We start from the raw sequence: 17,504 nt of genomic DNA, 5'->3' as shown, positions 1-17,504 counted from the left end.
TGGTTCTGTTTTCATACGACTAGGGTTTCTGGAAAGTGAGGAGAAGAAATAAAGGGGAAGGAAGAGGGACTGCACCCCTGTTTTAAAACATGTCGCGTTTGAAATGTTAAGGCTGCACAACCTTAGGAGCTTGGGAAGCCAGGCCTCAGGATATTTTGCTGCCTGAGGTGAGCAGCCAATGGTGTCCCCTGCCCCAAACCAAGGGGTATATAGCCCCTAAGTTTGTCAACTGAGGCAGAAAAATACACCAAGCCCCTATCCCTGGTAAAATAAACAAACAAACAACCCACCATCAGCAACAAATTGAATAACTATTTCCTTCCCTTTTGTGACAGCCTCACTCAGCCAGCTGCCTGAGGCAACTTCCGCCCTCTGAGGCTTGACCCTCCTTGAAGGCCTCATTCTCTTCAATGTTCCTGCAGAGGCTTCTTAGATACAGTGGTACCTCAGGTTAAGTACTTAATTCGTTCTGGAGGTCCGTACTTAACCTGAAACTGTTCTTAACCTGAAGCACCACTTTAGCTAATGGGGCCTCCTGCTGCCGCCGCGCCACCAGAGCAAGATATCTGTTCTCATCCTGAAGCAAAGTTCTTAACCTGAAGCAATATTTCTGGGTTAGTGGAGTCTGTAACCTGAAGCATATGTACAGTGTAACCTGAGGTACCACTGTACTGAAGAAAATGGAGCCGGCCTCCATCATATTGCACACTGTGTGTGCATCGGGGGCCTCTCGTGTTTAGCACCCTGTCCATAGGCTCCATATTTATTGTGTTTATATCCGATGTTTTCTCTAAGGAGCTCCAGGTGGCATACATGGTTCACCCCTTCTCATTTAATCCCCACAGCAACCCTGTAGGGCTGAGCATCAATGGCCGGCCCAAGGTCACTCAGTGAGCATCATGGCTGAGTGGAGATTTGAACCCTGGTCTCCAAGGCCCAAGTCCAACACTCTAACCACTACACCACACAGGCTTTCATCTGCACCATATATTTAAAGCACATGGCTTTCCCCCAAAGAATCCTGGGAGCCATCGTTTACCTCTCACAGGGCAAAAATTCCCAGCACCCTAATAATAATAATAATAATAATAATAATAATAATAATAATAATTTATTATTTATACCCCGCCCATCTGGTTGGGCTTCCCCAGCCACTCTGGGCGGCTTCCAAAAGAATATTAAAATACTATAATACATCAAACATTAAAAGCTTCCCGAAACTTTAATGCTTCCCTTAAAGTTTCTTTAAATGTGCTTTAAATTTATAGTGTAGTTGTGACCTTTTTTTTTTATACAGAAGGTTTTCTTTCTCCTGTAACAGACCAGAATGAATGCATCTTGGGACAGAACAGTCCTAAAAAACCTGCCCAATACCAAACCAAATGCAACCCAGCAGCCATGTTCCAGAGGTGCAGGGGCTGGTGTTGCGCATGATGGCACACATAAAACATCCCAACGTCACATCAGGACCTCAGAGGAGCCAGGAATGTGGCTCCAATGGCCTGAAGCTCCTGCTGCTGCTGCTGCCACTACCTGCCGGGGGCTGCTTCCTCCCTCCTTCCCCTCCATGGCAGGAGGAGGAGTTGGCTATTGAAGCTGCTCCATGCTGGGCCCTGATTTTTTGGAACATTGGGGGGCCAAAAGGATGGGCCCCCAGGAGTTGGCGCCCCTGCCATGTACAATGGCCTACCAAGGCTTTGAGAAACCTCCTGGTTTTACTACAACAATGAGGGTTGTTTAGCAAGCACCTGTCCGGAAGGAATGTCCAACAGCTCTCTGTGTGTGCACCCCAAATAACGAGATAAATTGGGGTGGTGTGCAGCAGATTTCCATGTTCCCAAGTTTAATCACACCATGTCGAGGTAGATCAGGGAGTCCCCAACCTTCTGAGTAGCTCCTTTGCTGGTCCCCCCCCCCCCCAAATACACTACCTTCCCCTGTCTTTTTCCTTTTTGAGTGGGGAAACACCCACATCTTGGAGGAGAGACGGTGGAGAGGGAAGGGGTGGAAAGTGGGGGGAGACTTTTTTCATTCTGATGGGCAAGTCTAGATTTTAATCACAGTGAATTATTTCCCCAAGGCACTCGATCACAGTGATGTGGGAGGAGGATGTTGAAGCAAATAAAGTGTTGTTTTCAAATGGGTTGTCATTGGCCTTCGATTTTTGGCTGTGAGAGCAGAGCTTAAGTGGTGGCATTAGACTTCTTTCCCAATCATTCTTTTCCCTAACAATTTTTTTAAAAAATCAGCAATCTTTTTCTTCTAGTTAGAACTTTATAGCCTCACCATCTAAATCAGCCAACTCACCTCTGGCTGCCTAAATTCAACTAAGATGGCCAAGGATCAGGTCATGACCTCACATCTCCTAAAAGCTCTATTCACGTCATTTGGCTGCATACAAAAATAATTAACCTTATCTGTCTAGTTTCTCCTTTCTCCCTTTTTTCTACTTGCCAAGGAACCTGTGTGTTTCACCTAAGGATGGGGGCAGACTTGAGTAACAGCAGTTCTTTTGTATTTTCCGTGTTTCACCTTCCCAGCAAGTCTTGGTGCAATCGGATACCTTATTTGCATGTCTGCTGCCTCCTCCATCTTAAGACTCTTCCATTTAAATAATGATGATGATGATGATGATGATGATGATGATAATAATAATCCAGACTTAGGAAGAGTTCTGTAGAACTTAGAAAGCTTACACAAACTTTGTGAAATTTGGATTGGGCTAATAGAGGTATTGCCTAAAATAGATTTGGTATTTTTCTGATGGGACAAACAACACAGCTATCATCCCTCTTAAAAAAATAAAAAATAAAAAAATCTGCAGAGTGTTTTTGCAAACCTGTCACACAAGACTACCAAACAGTTCTCTGTAACTCCCTACAGCCTTGATGTAACAGGGCCTCATTACACAGAACAATTCCCAATAGACCACTCTGAGCAGCTGCAAAAAAAGTTAAGACTTCTTTCCTGCCATCCCCTGCTCTTTAGATCCTTGTCTATGCTGGCTTATTAGAGCTAGATGGAGTGGGTTGGCTGATTACTGGTAAAAAACAAAAAACTTGGCATCATAGGGTGTTACCCTTTGCCCTTAAAGAGGCAGTTGTGTATCCACTTCTTTAGAAGCCTACTCTAGACCCAATGGTGCATAATAGGTAAAAGGTAAAGTACCCCTTTAAAGTACAGGGACGCAGGTGGCGCTGTGGGTTAAAGCCTCAGCACCTAGGACTTGCCGACCGAAAGGTCGGCGGTTCGAATCCCTGCGGCGGGGTGCGCTCCTGTCGTTCGGTCCCAGCGCCTGCCAACCTAGCAGTTCGAAAGCACCTTCGGGTGCAAGTAGATAAATAGGGACCGCTTACTGGCGGGAAGGTAAACGGCGTTCCGAGTGCTGCGCTGGCTTGCCAGAGCAGCGACGTCACGCTGGCCACGTGACCTGGAAGTGTCTGCGGACAGCACTGGCTCCCGGCCTATAGAGTGAGATGAGCGCACAACCCTAGAGTCTGGCAAGACTGGCCCGTACGGGCAGGGGTACCTTTACCTTTACCTTTAAAGTACCCCTGGACAGTTAAATCCAGTCAAAGGCAACTATGGGGTTGCGGCGCTCATCTCGCTTTCTGGCTGAGGGAGCTGGCGTTTGTCCGGGTCATGTAGCCAGCATGACTAAACTGCTTCTGGCACAACTGAACACTGTGATGGAAACCAAAGCACACGGAAACACCATTTACCTTCCTGCCTCAGTGGTACCTATTTATCTACTTGCACTGGCGTGCTTTTGAACTGCTAGGTTGGCAGGAGCTGGGACAGGGCAACGGGACCTCACTCCGTTGCGGGGATTTGAACCACCGCCCTTCCGATCGGCAAGCCCAAGAGGCTCAGTGGTGCATAATAACTATAAATCAATTGCCAATTGCCAACACTCCTTTCTTGACAAAGCTGGTGGAGAGAGGATGGTTGTGGAGCAACCGTAGGTATTTCTGGATGAGACTGTTTAATTGGATCCACTACAATCTGGGTTTATAGCTGGTTTTGGAACTGAATCCGCCTTGCTCACCCTGAGAGTTGATCTTTATTGTGAGAGAGATGACCTAGTTACTTATCCTTGATCTCTCAGCAACTTTCAATACCATTGATCCCATGATAGGCATCCTCTTAGGTCAACTCTGTGGGATGGGTATCGGAAGCACTGTCTTATGGTCATTCCATTCATATCTTCAAGCCGTGCGCAGAGAGTATCACTGGGAGTGTACTCATTGCAGGTTTTAGATCAAGGTTTCATCAGTATACTGATGATGCACATCTCTACTAACATACAAACCAGGAGAGGTTGTGAAAGCTCTGGATCAGTGGCTGAATGCAGTGGTGGATGGTGTCCCAGCTACATTAGTAAAAAAGCAATGATTCGACTGCACTATAAACATGCAACACCAGATGGCGGCAGAGAGCAGGAAATTTTAAAACAAGGTTTTCCATAGGGGTTTTCTCCCTTTTGTTATAACGATATAATTTCTGGCTTATTTATAGTAGTTTTCCCCCTGTGTGTAGACCACCCTGTGTTTGAATCCTGGGAAGATAGAGGTTCTATGGGTGGGTAGTTCTCATGTCCGAGATAGATGCAGGTTACTTGTTCAGCATGGGGCCGCACTCTCTCTGAAGGAGCAAGTGTGTCGCTATAGACCCAAGTCCTCTGTTACTGGAGTACCTTTTGCCAGCTTTGTCTGGCTAACCAACTATGGCTGTTCCTGGAGCTAGCGATAACATGACCACTGCAGTCCGTTAACTGGTTATCTTGAGACTAGATTACTGCAATGCGGGGCTGCAGTTTAGGTCCAGGGTATGTTAGTGACTGCCTGAACACTTGTATCCCAACTGGATTACTGAGATCTGCAGGTGTGTAGCTGGTTGTTCCCTGAGTTGGTGAAGCTCATCTGGTAATAAGAAACAGAACATTTAGTTTCATTGGCCCAGTCCTATGGAATGCTCTGCCAACAGAGATTCAGCAGGCACCTTCTGCCTTAAGCTTTAAAACTTTTCTATACTGCCAAGTGTATACAGGCAGTGACCATTTTAGGCACATCCAATTGACACGCAATCACTGATGCACAGGTCCTTTCGGACCTGGAAGAGGGAGGAATGGGGACAGGGCATAATGGAGCAGGGGCCGCTTATGGATGCTCTGCCGATCTGCGCAGGGGCTTGGGAACAGAACCCTCCTGCAAAATGGTCGCTGCCTGTCCTGGCAATTAAGAAAATATCCTGCTATAATAGTTGATCTCTAATTTCAAATTTTATATTGTTTTTTGCTGCATGGTTTTATTGCTGTGAACCGCTCTAATTTCCTTATGACTAGCCATATCAAAATATTTTAAATAATTCAAAACAGTGCCATTGAGCAAGTCCTAAAATGGATTCTGAACTGTAGTTGATGAAATGCATCTCATGTGGTCCACCACTGTTTTAACTGTTGTCCTTTCAACACCATCGGATTCCCAATGAACTCAAAAGCTAATTATTTACTAGAGATAAATCATTATTGAACAACAATTTCTTTTTCTTCTTCATGTTCTCTTCTGTGCATTTTAGCTAAAATAATTTTAGTTATAATCTTTGCAGGTGAAGGAGGAATCTGTCAGGGATTGTTTTTGTTTTGCTTTGCTTATGGTGCTCTGTGAAGGGCTAGGCATGCTCTCGATGCTATATAAGGGAACAGGAATATTGCAGACATTTGGACTGAGAGCCTTGCCCAAGGCCACTGTTGGGTGAGTTTGCATCAGAGATGCAAGTAGCCTTCTAAAAGTATGTAGGTACCTGGAAGCTCACACTGTCCCACAAGGTGGAGTTCTAGTTCTTCCACGATGACCCTATCTCCACAGACTTCAGTTTCACATTTCCCTTAAACAAAGGAACAGTCGCTCTCCCTTCAAATAGCAAGGACACCGAGCCAGAAAAAGAAGGTCAAAGGCTTTGGAAGCAGTATTTGTTGAAATCATTTCAGGGAACAGGATGAGATTCTCTCTCAAAGATAGATACCAAAATGACCAAAGTTCACAAAGCCCCAGTGAATTCTGCCCTTTAGTTGATTGCTAAAAACAGTCCTATGAAGGGAGGTGTTGCTAGAATGCGAACAGCAGCACCGTCCCAATTATATGCCCGGCATGCGAGGGAAGGAACGAACACCTCAAGGTAGTGGCTCAGAATAGGAACACCATCATGCTTCGACAACTAATGTCAAATCCGTTGCCATGCTGGAAACAATTCATAATGAAACAGGATAGGGAGTTGTCGTACCTCTGCTCACGTTAGTCATCGCTCTCCTAAGGATGTTTTACAGCCGAATTATAAGGCATAGTACTAGTATGAACGGGACGTGGGTGGCGCTGTGGGTAAAAGCCTCAGCGCCTAGGGCTTGCCGATCGAAAGGTCGGCAGTTCAAATCCCCGTGGCAGGGTGCGCTCCCGTTGCTCGGTCCCAGCGCCTGCCAACCTAGCAGTTCGAAAGCACCCCCGGGTGCAAGTAGATAAATAGGGACCGCTTACTGGCGGGAAGGTAAACGGCGTTTCCGTGTGCGGCTCTGGCTCGCCAGAGCAGCTTCGTCATGCTGGCCACGTGACCCGGAAGTGTCTCCGGACAGCGCTGGCCCCCGGCCTCTTGAGTGAGATGGACGCACAACCCTAGAGTCTGTCAAGACTGGCCCGTACGGGCAGGGGTACCTTTACCTTTTTACTAGTATGAACAGATTATTAGCAGAAATGGTGGTGGCAGCGCAAGAGAAAGTATTGTTGTTGTTGTTGTTGTTGTTGTTGTTGTTGTTGTTAATAATAATAATTTAAGGTTTATACCTGCAGGTCTCAGGGCAGTTACAACACAAAATCATAATATAAAATACATAATCAAAATAAAACCAAAGACAACCCAATAATGCCCCCCAACCCACATTTTTAAAGGGCATCAGATGTCAATTCACCAAAGGCCTGGTTAAAGAGGAACATTTTTGCCTGGTGCCTAAAGGTGTATAATAAAGGTGCCAGGCGAACTTCCCTGGGGAGAGCATTCCACAGACAGGGAGCCACTGCAGAGAAGGCCCATTCTCATGATGCCACCCTCTGGACCTCTCGTGGAGAAGCACACGAAGGAGGGCCTCAGAAGATGATCTCAGGGTCTGGGTAGGTTCATATGAACAGAGGCAGTCCTTGAGGTGTTGCAGTCCTGAGCCGTTGATAACTTCAAAGGCAGGAGGAGATAAAGTGCAGGATTGGGTTTCGGGAGCAAAATTTAGCTTCCTAACAATTTCAGCTTTCGCTTTCTTTTTTTGAAAGATCCCAGAGACTTAAGGCCACCTTAGGCCAGCTGATTCCAGATGTCATACAAAGGCAAAAACTTGTTAAGTCACCGAGTTCATTATTGTTGTATTTTTACTGCCGGGGAGGGAGAGAGGCACTAGTGAGGTGTTCTACCTCAGGTGTCACAATAACTTTACCAGCCTGGGATACTTAACTCTGTGTGTCTCTGTGGTGTGCGCCATTTGCTGTTCCACACCAGGCAGCAAAATGTCCCCGGCTGGTCCTGCTCTTCCAGTTGTAGGAATTCCAGAAACCAGAAGTGTTTCTGATTGAGATTCCCAGTGACAAGGCGTCAAGTGCCCCACTCAGCTCTTTGTTCTGCAGCAAGAATGGTGTGGCAGGGAGCAAATGCCACAGCCACCCCTCACATCACTTTCTGTAGCTGCTAACAGCTTTGGGCTTGATACTCCTTGACTGGCTGTCTTATGAAAAACCAGGTATAGGTTACAAAGACCACACATCCCAGGTTTCCTGGCAGGAGAGGAAGAGTCTCTTTCATCATGGCAACGCCTTCTGTCATCTTGCTTTCCCTCTTGGTCAGTGTTAACTTTGGCTCTGCTGCCCACGCAACAGTGGGCACTGTTGTCCCAGCAGATGTCATCATGCATCACATGTCCTGGTAATTTGTGAGGGTGTCCCATCATCAGCCTGGACCACGGTGCCGTCATTAGACAACACACAGTCTCCATTTTAAGGTGTGTCCCCTACTGCCAGCGCTGCTGGCTATTAGGTTTTTGTTTTCAAGTATGTGACGGGTTTAAAGGTTTGGTAGGCAATCTTTAAAATGTCACTGTAATTTGAAGAGAGCACATCTGGGAAAGCACCTCTGAAACAACACCTCATATGTGTATTAAATGCAAAGCTTCCCAGAGCAACTTGCTGAATGTAGATACCTTCTTGACCAACTCATTCCTCCATCAGCAGCCCCTACACCATATCGCCAGGCTCCCACACCAAAACCCCTTCAGTGGCAGAATTGTTTTATAAAGAGGTGCACAGGACTGCAGAGAACTCACCATGACCTCCCTTGTTCTCTTTTAATGGCAATGGCACCCACCTGAGAGGTGCCAGAACTGAGTTCTGGTGCGTTCTGGCTGCATAAACTATGTTAGAAGTTGACCGATTTCATTACTTTTCTTCATAATATTAGGTGCTTCATTTCGAAAGATATGTCAGATTTATGGGAACATAAGAGAAATGGAAAGTTGTACACACTGTCTGGTTACACAGATTTCTCTTTCTTTATGCATAGATATGTTTTTAAATGGAAACAAGAATTCTGTTTTGGGAGGTTTATTGCTTAGCTTCCTTCTGAAGCCATGATCTTTTATAGGGGCAATAACACTAGATCTGCCACAGATACTCCAGGTCACAAATATAAGCTATTTACTTCAAATGCAAAATAATCAAAAGGACCAGATGCGGTTAGGAGAACAAGGATACCCTAATCCTTTAATGCCGTTTGACAGATACAAATAGGACATCACTATTGAGCTTTGTCATAAGATCAAAAGCTTTTGCCAGGTGTTTTAAAAAAACAAGGCCTTTTCAGCCAAGAACCCATCCATAAAAATTTAAATGCAGCTTGACAATGGCGACGCCTTTGGGTCCTTAAATAATACTGACATTGTCCCATTAGATCACTGCCTGGCAGGAAGTCATAGCAGTGCGTCAGTTTACACTGGATTTCAAATGGGAGCTAGCAGTGATACAAGAAATGATTCGGAGTCCAATCCCGCGGTTGTTAGAAGAAGGGGAACTGCAAGATGATGAAACTGAAATGATGAAATTTCCTTTGACCCGAGTGAAAGGTGGACGGGCATCGAGCTAAACAACTTGTACCAGCAGCTTCTGATCTCCTCTTGCTCTTTGGCAGCACGTAGACATGTTAGCACTTACAATGATACAAAGAGGAAGAAATGCAATCGCCCAGTCCAGGCATATAGCCAGTTTAGAGTGTGTGCACAGAGGGAGGGAGGAAAGGAATGAAGGAGAGGTTTCTCCAAAGGTACATTGGGGCAGCAGCATTAGTAAAGGCAAAACGAGGAAAAGCAAAATAGAAATAGTCGAATTTAAATTTTCCAAGCACCTTTTAACGTTTTAGAAAGTGAACCTGGAACCCTTAAGAGCTAAGTGCCCAGTCATCTCAACACTTTTGGCCAAAGCACTGGAGAGTCACAGGTTATTTCTTCCTGGCAGACCCGGCTACTGTGCAATTAAGGGTGAAACGAGGCAAGGAGAGATGACCTTTGCTCCCCATTAGATGCCCTAGATGCTTCAGGCCTGACTACACTGCAGGAGCAGTAAACGTGTCACCTGCAGGGTCACGTAAGGTTCTTTAAAAAGTAGTAAAGGAGAGTGGGCGGGGGTCAACTTTGAATGCTGGGAGGCGAATGGTAATAGCTCAGAGGGAGAGCATCTGCTTTGCAAGCAATCCCTGGCTTCCCCAGTTAGGACTGGTGAGAGGGGGGCAAGAGTCCCCTGCCCCAAACCCTGGAGGCTGCTTCTGGTCACCATTGACAATCCTGAGCTAGATGGCGCAATGGTCCGATTCAGTATAAGGCAGATCCTGTGAACAGGATCCTGAGGAACAGTTTCTACGCAAATGCAATTCTGGTTCTAATTGCAGCATAAGGGGTCTCTATAGTATAGTGTATTTTAAAATAGGGTTTTAGAGTTTTTAGGGGTTTTTGAATGTTTTATGTAGTTTTGTAGTAGTTTTTATGTAGTTTTTCAGTTTCATTGTTCTGCATGGGACAATGACAATAAAGGTATCTATCTATCTATCTTAGGGACTACAGTATGTAGGGAGGCAAGATGTAACCCTTGCCCCCCAACCCTCAATCATGATCACAACTTCTCCCCACCACACCCTCCTATTGGTGCCAAGTGGAGCAGAAAAGCCCAGGGCTAGGCTATGTAGTGATATATCGTCCAAAACCAGTTTAAACCCCTCGAATCATGATGTGTGTGTCTGTGTGCCATGCAAAAAATCACAATGTGGGGAAAGGCATGAAGCCAACCAACACCTCTCCATAGTTCCATCCTTATTTCAGACATTGTGATATGTCACGACGTTGAAAACTAGACATCGCCCAGCCCTCCTGTTTGCCTCCACGTACATAGTTCTTAAGAGAAACAGACGTACATGTTACAAAATTAAAACTGGTTCCTGTGCTGCAGGCTGGAGTTAGAGGCAGGTCCTGGGTGCAAAAAGATTGAAGATGTGTAGTCTAAGGGATGTGGCTGAAGAGCTGCCACCCACGAAGAACAGCCCAAGTTAGACCAACACGCTGCTATTTACAAAAAGAGCAGAAATGCAAGTATCCCTGATGGAGATAAAGTTCAGGATTTTTGCTTTCAAAAGTCAAACACAATTATGTTCCCACGAGCCCTCAGGTCACTTATTTTTAGTAGTTCAACAATGGAGTGCAGCTATTTATTAGATTTTGTTTCAATGATGTTTTTTCCTTGAGCTGCTTTTTATGGTTATTTATTTGGATATATATTTTTTTATTATAAGCAGCTGGAGGCTAAGTGCAGATGGGCATGTGGAGGTGGGGGAAAGGCCATCCTATGGGAGATGAACCATCAGACCCAAAGTCCTGCCAGACTCATAGACTTTAAGAGTTGGAAGGGAACTCAGGGGTCATCTAGTCCAACTTCCTGCAATGCAGGTATCTTTTGCCCAACATGGGACTCGAACCCACAACCCTGAGATTAAGAGTTTTCCAGCTGTGCTATCCCAGCAGCCATTTTCCTCCCACTGAGAGGAAAAATAGTACATTGGTCCCAAGGTCCATGTCCATTTCTTCCCATTGCCATGAAAATAGGAGGGTTTTGGGTCCACCACCAACATGAACCCAGAATACTGGCTTTTTACCTTCTCCACCAGCTCACCAACAGCAGAGGAGCAACAACAATGGACCTGACCACAGAGACAAGCACGAGGTGTCCGAAAGGGAACTTCCCACTATCAATGAAGACAGAGCTTTGCAACAAAAATTCCTCTGGCCCCTGGGACAACTTCCCAGACACGATAGAATTGAGGCCTACAATTTTATAATTCAGGTGTGGGGAACATCTGGACCTCTAGTTGTTGCTGAACTGCAACTCCCATCAGCCTCATCAAGCATGGGCATCGGCCTGAAATGATGGGAGCTGTAGTTCAACATCTGGACGGCCAAAAGTTGCCAACACAAGACAGAGGTAAAGGTAAAAGAACCCCTGACCATTAGGTCCAGTCGTGGCCGACTCTGGGGTTGCGGCGCTCATCTCGCTTTATTGGCCGAGGGAGCCGGCGTACAGCTTCCGGGTCATGCGGCCAGCATGACTAAGCCGCTTCTGGTGAACCAGAGCAGCGCACGGAAATGCCATTTACCTTCCCGCTGGAGCGGTACCTATTTATCTACTTGTACTTTGACATGCTTTCGAACTGCTAGGTTGGCAGGAGCTGGGACCAAACAACGGGAGCTCACCCCATTGCGGGGATTTGAACCGCCGACCTTCTGATCGGCAAGTCCTAGGCTCTGTGGTTTAACCCACAGCGTCCCCTGCGTCCCCACACAAGGCATATACACACACACATCTCTCTCTCTCTCTCTCTCTCTCTCTCTCTCTCTCTCTCTCTCTCACACACACACACACACACACACACACACACACTCTCACACACACACCACTTATGTAACTGCTTAATTCTTCAAAGAATCCTGGTTCTAGTTTGGCAAGACTGCTGGGAATTTTGTTAGAGATCATCCCCAGAGACTACAGTTCCCAGGGTTCTTTGGGGCTACAGAGGAACTTGCAAGCCAGTTTAGGCCTGGAATATAGGTGCCCTCCCTTGATGGAAACCCCCCACCAACACAAACACCACCCCACTTTTGCCTGTTGGATTTTGGATTTCGGAGCAAAGCTGACCATTTGAAAACAAAACATTTTCCTCGGAATAAAATCCAACAGCAGCTGTTTAAGAGGTCAGCAGTTTTAGGCTGCTAAATTGAGACTCGTTAGCGCCACAAAAAAACTGGAAAGCATTTCTGTACGGTGCCAGCATGTAACTCAGCTACTAAAGAGGCAAGGTTGGGTTGGGCTGGTCGCTCCAATGTGCCGTAAGAGAAGCTTTTTTTGCTTTGTTACTAAGCCTGAGAAAAATAGGGTGAGAGTGACTTATTCATTGCTTGTACTGTATAGTTCAGGGGTCAGCAAACTTTTTCAGCAGGGGGCCAGTCCACTGCCCCTCAGACCTTGTGGGGCGCTGGACTATATTTTGGGGGTGGAAATGAACGAATTCCTATGCTCCACAAATAACCCAGAGATGCATTTTAAATAAAAGGACACATTCTACTCATGTAAAAACACGCTGATTCCTGGACCGTCCGCTGGCCAGATTTAGAAGGCGATTGGGCCTTGGTTTGCCTACCCATGGATTGCTAGAGGTTCCCTGCACCTGGACTATATACCTTTCAGAGGCACATGATGCCATCAACCACGTGCTGATGACTAAATTTCCTCTGCGGGTGGGGGCAGAGGGGTTTAAGTGGGTGGGTCCAAAAGCCAACCCTTTTCTCTCTTGCCTTAGCCTTCCCCAGCCAGCTGGCTCCTGGGGGAAGGGACCTACTGCTCTTGCCAGAGGCCTGGCCTGAGGACTTGCAGAGGGCTTCTGAAATTATGCCAAGGAGCAATAATGTGGATTTAGGATTGCAGGTGGCCCACCCCAGGGACAACTGGGAGAGATTGTCTCAGGATCCGGAGTGCATTGTTATCAATATGCTGATGACCTGCAGCTCCTTTACCTTTAATACCAAGGAAGCTGTTGGCTTAATCACCACCATCACCACAATTTTATTATTTATGTGCAATTAGTTATATGGGCTGGGTAAGGGCTAATAAACTGAGACTTAACCAAAACAAGACAGGGGTGCTTTAGCTCAGGAAAGTGATGGACTCCAGAACAGGGGTCCAACCAGTTCTCGATGGGGTGGTATTCCCCCTGATGAATCAGGTCCACAGATTGTCGGTTTTCCTGGACTCAGCCTCATCCCTAGGTGCCCATGTGCCAATGGTCAAGAGCAGGCTTCCTCAACCTCGGCCCTCCAGATGTTTTGAGACTACAATTCCCATCATCCCTGACCACCAGTCCTGCTAGCTAGGGATCATGGGAGTTGTAGGCCAAAAACATCTGGAGGGCAGAGGTTGAGGAAGCCTGGTCAAGAGTGTCTCAGCCCAGCTTTGACCAGTGTGCAGGCTGTTACTGTTGAAGTCAGATCTGGTCATGGAAACAAACATGTCTTAGTTGCAGCTGGACTTGGTCGCTGCCATGGACCAACCTTTGAAGAGGCTTCAAAACCCTCAGAATGCAGCAGCAAGGATGTTCATGGGCACTTGCCCATAGGATCACATTACATCTGGCCTACAACAGCTGCATGGTTTGCCATTTGTTTCCAGGCAAAATTCTTTATCTGTAAATCCCTAAAGGAGTTGGGTCTAAGTTTCCAGAGGGACCTCTTCCTCCCATACGCTTTATGATCTAGCAGGGAGGGCCTTTTCAAACAATAGCCTGATGTTGTTTTTCTTGTCAATTTCCTTCTTATTGCTGTTATATATTTAATTTGTGGCTCTTAAATTACGGTTTTAATTGCTATAATCTGCGTCGTGTAACAAAAGTGTATTAGAAAAGGTGGCTATAACTTTTTATGTAAGTAAATAAAATAGAATGGTACATTCAAATATCCAGAAAAGAGATGTAACAAAGTGTGAAATGTTTAGTACCGGTATTTATTCTCCTTCTGTGTGAAACTTCATGCAAACTTTTTTGTTTTGAATGAATATCTTATTACAGCAAGAGGACATTATTCTGAGAATCAAGAGTTGTCAGCTAGAGGTGAACTTTAAAGTTTAGAAGTAAATCTGTAGAACTCCTGTCAATATCCTACTTCTCGGTTTGAGTATCAGTTCTGCGGAGATATCTATTAAGCGTATTGTTTGAACTTTGAAATCTGAGTTGTGACATGGTGGGGGAGGGGAAAACATATCATCAGGCTGAACTGCAAAAAAACCAGTGCAGCACAACTAATTGTTTAAAAGTGTTTTAAAATGGCAATTCTGTGCACACTTACTTGGGAGTAAGCCTGACTGGCAGGCTGGATTTCTGAGTAAATATATGCAGGTTGTCTGTGTGTCATCTAATTGTCCAGTCACAAAGGCCATGCTGAGTCATCAATAGTTTCAGAGTGCTTTTCTACAGAATATTGTAATCCTTATTTTAATCTGAACTGAACAAGGGCTTTCCACTTAAAAAATAAAGGAAAGGAAACTACAGTACATACATTAGTGGTTTGACAAGCCGCAAGAGACTGGCCTGAGCCTTTTTGCACCCATGTCTCTTAACCAGCAGCTTATGTGAGGGGTAAAGGAGGCGGAAGGTGGGGGAGAGAATGATAAATATATATAATGTGGCTTTAGATATGGGAGCCATGCGGTGGAAGAAGCCGGTGGACTCTGGGCTGTATTAGCAGCTCTGGCTGGGTGGCGGGTCACCTTTGTGGTTTGCAAACCAGAAAGGTGGGGTAGCAGAGGAGGAAGAATAATAAAGAAAAGGCTGATCCGGTGTGATTAGTGAGCAAACGGCCTGCAGCAAATCCCATCTGGCACATCCGTTTGATTAATAGCCCAACAGGCGCAAGCAAGAAACGCAGACAACAGGACAGCAGCCTCAGTAAGGAAAGCGAGCGTGGAGTGGGGGGTGGGAAGAAATGAGGGGCAACTCTCAGAGAGGAGAGGAGCAACCCTAGAATTGTAGAGTTGGAAGGGACCCCCGGGGTCATCTAGTCCAACCCCCGGCAAGGCTGGAATCTTTTTGCCCAGCTTGGGGCTCGAACCCACGACCCAGAGATTAACATGCAGTCAGTTGCAAGGTAGGACAGAAGGAGGTTAGTGCAGCTAGACAGGTGACAAGGAAGGAGCTGGAGACCAGCCGGTCGCCTCTACCTGGGAGCAGCTCTGCAGATCCGCGCGGGGCTTCGCGTGGTGCCTCCTCCGGATTCCTCCAGCTGCACATTTATTAGTTGATCTCTGCCATCCCCGGTGACGCTGCCCACTCCAGAGCGGCGGCGGGAGGAGGTGGATTTCCTTAAGGTGGATCCCTTAAAGCTACAGCTGGCCACTGACTTGCATCTTTCTTTCTTTCTTTCTTTCTTTCTTTCTTTCTTTCTTTCTTTCTTTCTTTCTTTCTTTCTTTCCCTGACCTTATCTAGCTTGCTGCATTTCTCGTGCTGGAAAGGAAAACGACAACTGCAAAATTAGTTTCTCCACCCTAGCCAGCCCAAAATTCTAAGTGGCAACACTACTTCGGGAAATAAACATTCGTTATTAGATGCTTTTAACTCCGCCAAAAGAGCAAGGGAAAAAAAGGGGAGTTCGGCAAAACTGAAAAGTAAATAAAAACGAATCGCTCAGCTGATAATGGATGAATGGGAAGAGACGGCAGAGGGCTCTCTCTGTTGGCTAAAATGGAGCTATTTACATGAATAGAATCAGCCACTGAACACTGACACATTGTGCTGTTGTTTGCTTTCAAATGGCAAATAAGAATGCAGATGAGTCGCCCTGTGTGATTTCTGTGATTCAGCACAGAAAGGGAACCACAAGCAGAGGCTGCACATGTAAAACTGTCATGTTCAATAGGTCTTTCAAACTCCTCCAGGAGTTTTCACCTCCAGTACCAGATTTCTGCTGTTGTTTTTTGTCATTATCCCCATGTAAGATTTCTGCTTTCTGTTGTTGTTGTTTAAATTTGACGTCCTCACAGGTGCCAATAAAAGCTTGGAAATATGAAGAGTGAATTGGAAGAAGACCAGAAACGGAGCCCAACATTGGCAAAACAGTAAAACTCGAGTGATTTTGGTAGCTGTCCCTATACAATCCAAATTTATTTATTTTTAAAAGAACCCAGAAACATTCTAGCAGTGACATCTCCTGTTAAGGCTGTGACGGCCAAGGTGTCTGTGATCGTTCCATTCGCATCACAATCCATAATATTTATTGCATACTTATCACATACAAAACCACAAACCAGGAGATCCAGGTTAATTTCTGGACATCTAACATACTGGATTAATGACAGAAATGACAGCTGGCTGGGCTAGGCTGGGATGAATCTCATCCATGCTCGCTGACTAATACCTATTGATAAATGTGTCCTCCATTGATTTGTATAGCCCAAATGCTTCTCAGAGATGCTATTAGTACATTATATTCTGTTTGGGGCCTGGAAATTGGATGGTATAATCCAGTGTGGGTACCATTCAGCTCTATGATGCTAAAGGAATAAACAAGACCTTATGGGCCAGGCTGATTCCCTGTGTAACTCTCAGTGTCACTTCACAACCATTACAATTTTCTCCAGGCACAATTGCACATGATGCTTGAAATACAGACAGCTTTAATACTTGGCTTAGCATTAACCTCCTTAAGAGTTTCTCTCCCCCCCCCCCCCATGTGCAGTAAAAGCTAACTGGGTGCCAAACAGGAGGAAGAGCACTAACTGCTTGGCACCTAGATGTGAAGTACAAACAAGAATTAAAACAAGAATATACAAAAACTGAAAGATTACCTTGTTACATGGGGCTTCACAGTTTACTCCTTCCTTCCTTCCTTCCTTCCTTCCTTCCTTCCTTCCTTCCTTCCTTCCGGTGGAATGAAGCAGGAATAAGAATGAAAATAACCTTTTCCTTAGTTAAAGACATTGACCACAAAGCCCCTTCTATTTCTCCTCCAAAAAATATGATCAGCACTCCCATGGCTTTCACCCCATGTCTCTGGCTGAAGAATCACCAAATGCCTCTAGGAAGCTCACAGGCTGGGCATGAAGTTGACAACCATCCCATGGTGATTTTCCCAGGCACCTAGGGTCCAGGGGCAATCAGCCTCTGAACTAGGGGTGAGAACACTCATCAACCCCAAAGCAGAGGAAATGCACCTTCAAAAAGAGGACAAGAGAGCATTTGGGTAACATTTGCATATGTTCGTCTTATACGCAAGTTTAGATGGAAATACAGTACGTCTCACTATAGCCGGGAAGACTGTGCTGCTCTCCTTTCTTATGGTTCTTGATCATGGGTAGGCAAACTAAGGCTTGGGAGCCAGATCTGACCCAATCAACTTCTAAAT

The 17,504-nt window shown here is 45.8% G+C and overlaps 1 protein-coding gene across 1 annotated transcript in view; it reads right to left on the bottom strand.

Moving 5' to 3' along the window:
- Positions 1 to 15,604, bottom strand: part of LDB3 (LIM domain binding 3) — a 152,043-nt gene extending 136,439 nt beyond the window's left edge. Inside the window, exon 1 of the mRNA XM_077930583.1 lies at positions 15,324 to 15,604. The gene's annotated coding sequence lies outside the window, so the exon portion shown is untranslated. The remainder of the gene's footprint in view (positions 1 to 15,323) is intronic.
- Positions 15,605 to 17,504: the final 1,900 nt, after the last annotated feature.

This window comes from Podarcis muralis, chromosome 6, assembly GCF_964188315.1.
Source record: "Podarcis muralis chromosome 6, rPodMur119.hap1.1, whole genome shotgun sequence".
Lineage (NCBI taxonomy): Eukaryota > Metazoa > Chordata > Lepidosauria > Squamata > Lacertidae > Podarcis > Podarcis muralis.
The sequence above is the reverse complement of the archived record's forward strand: the minus strand, read 5'-3'. Positions and strand labels throughout refer to the sequence as shown.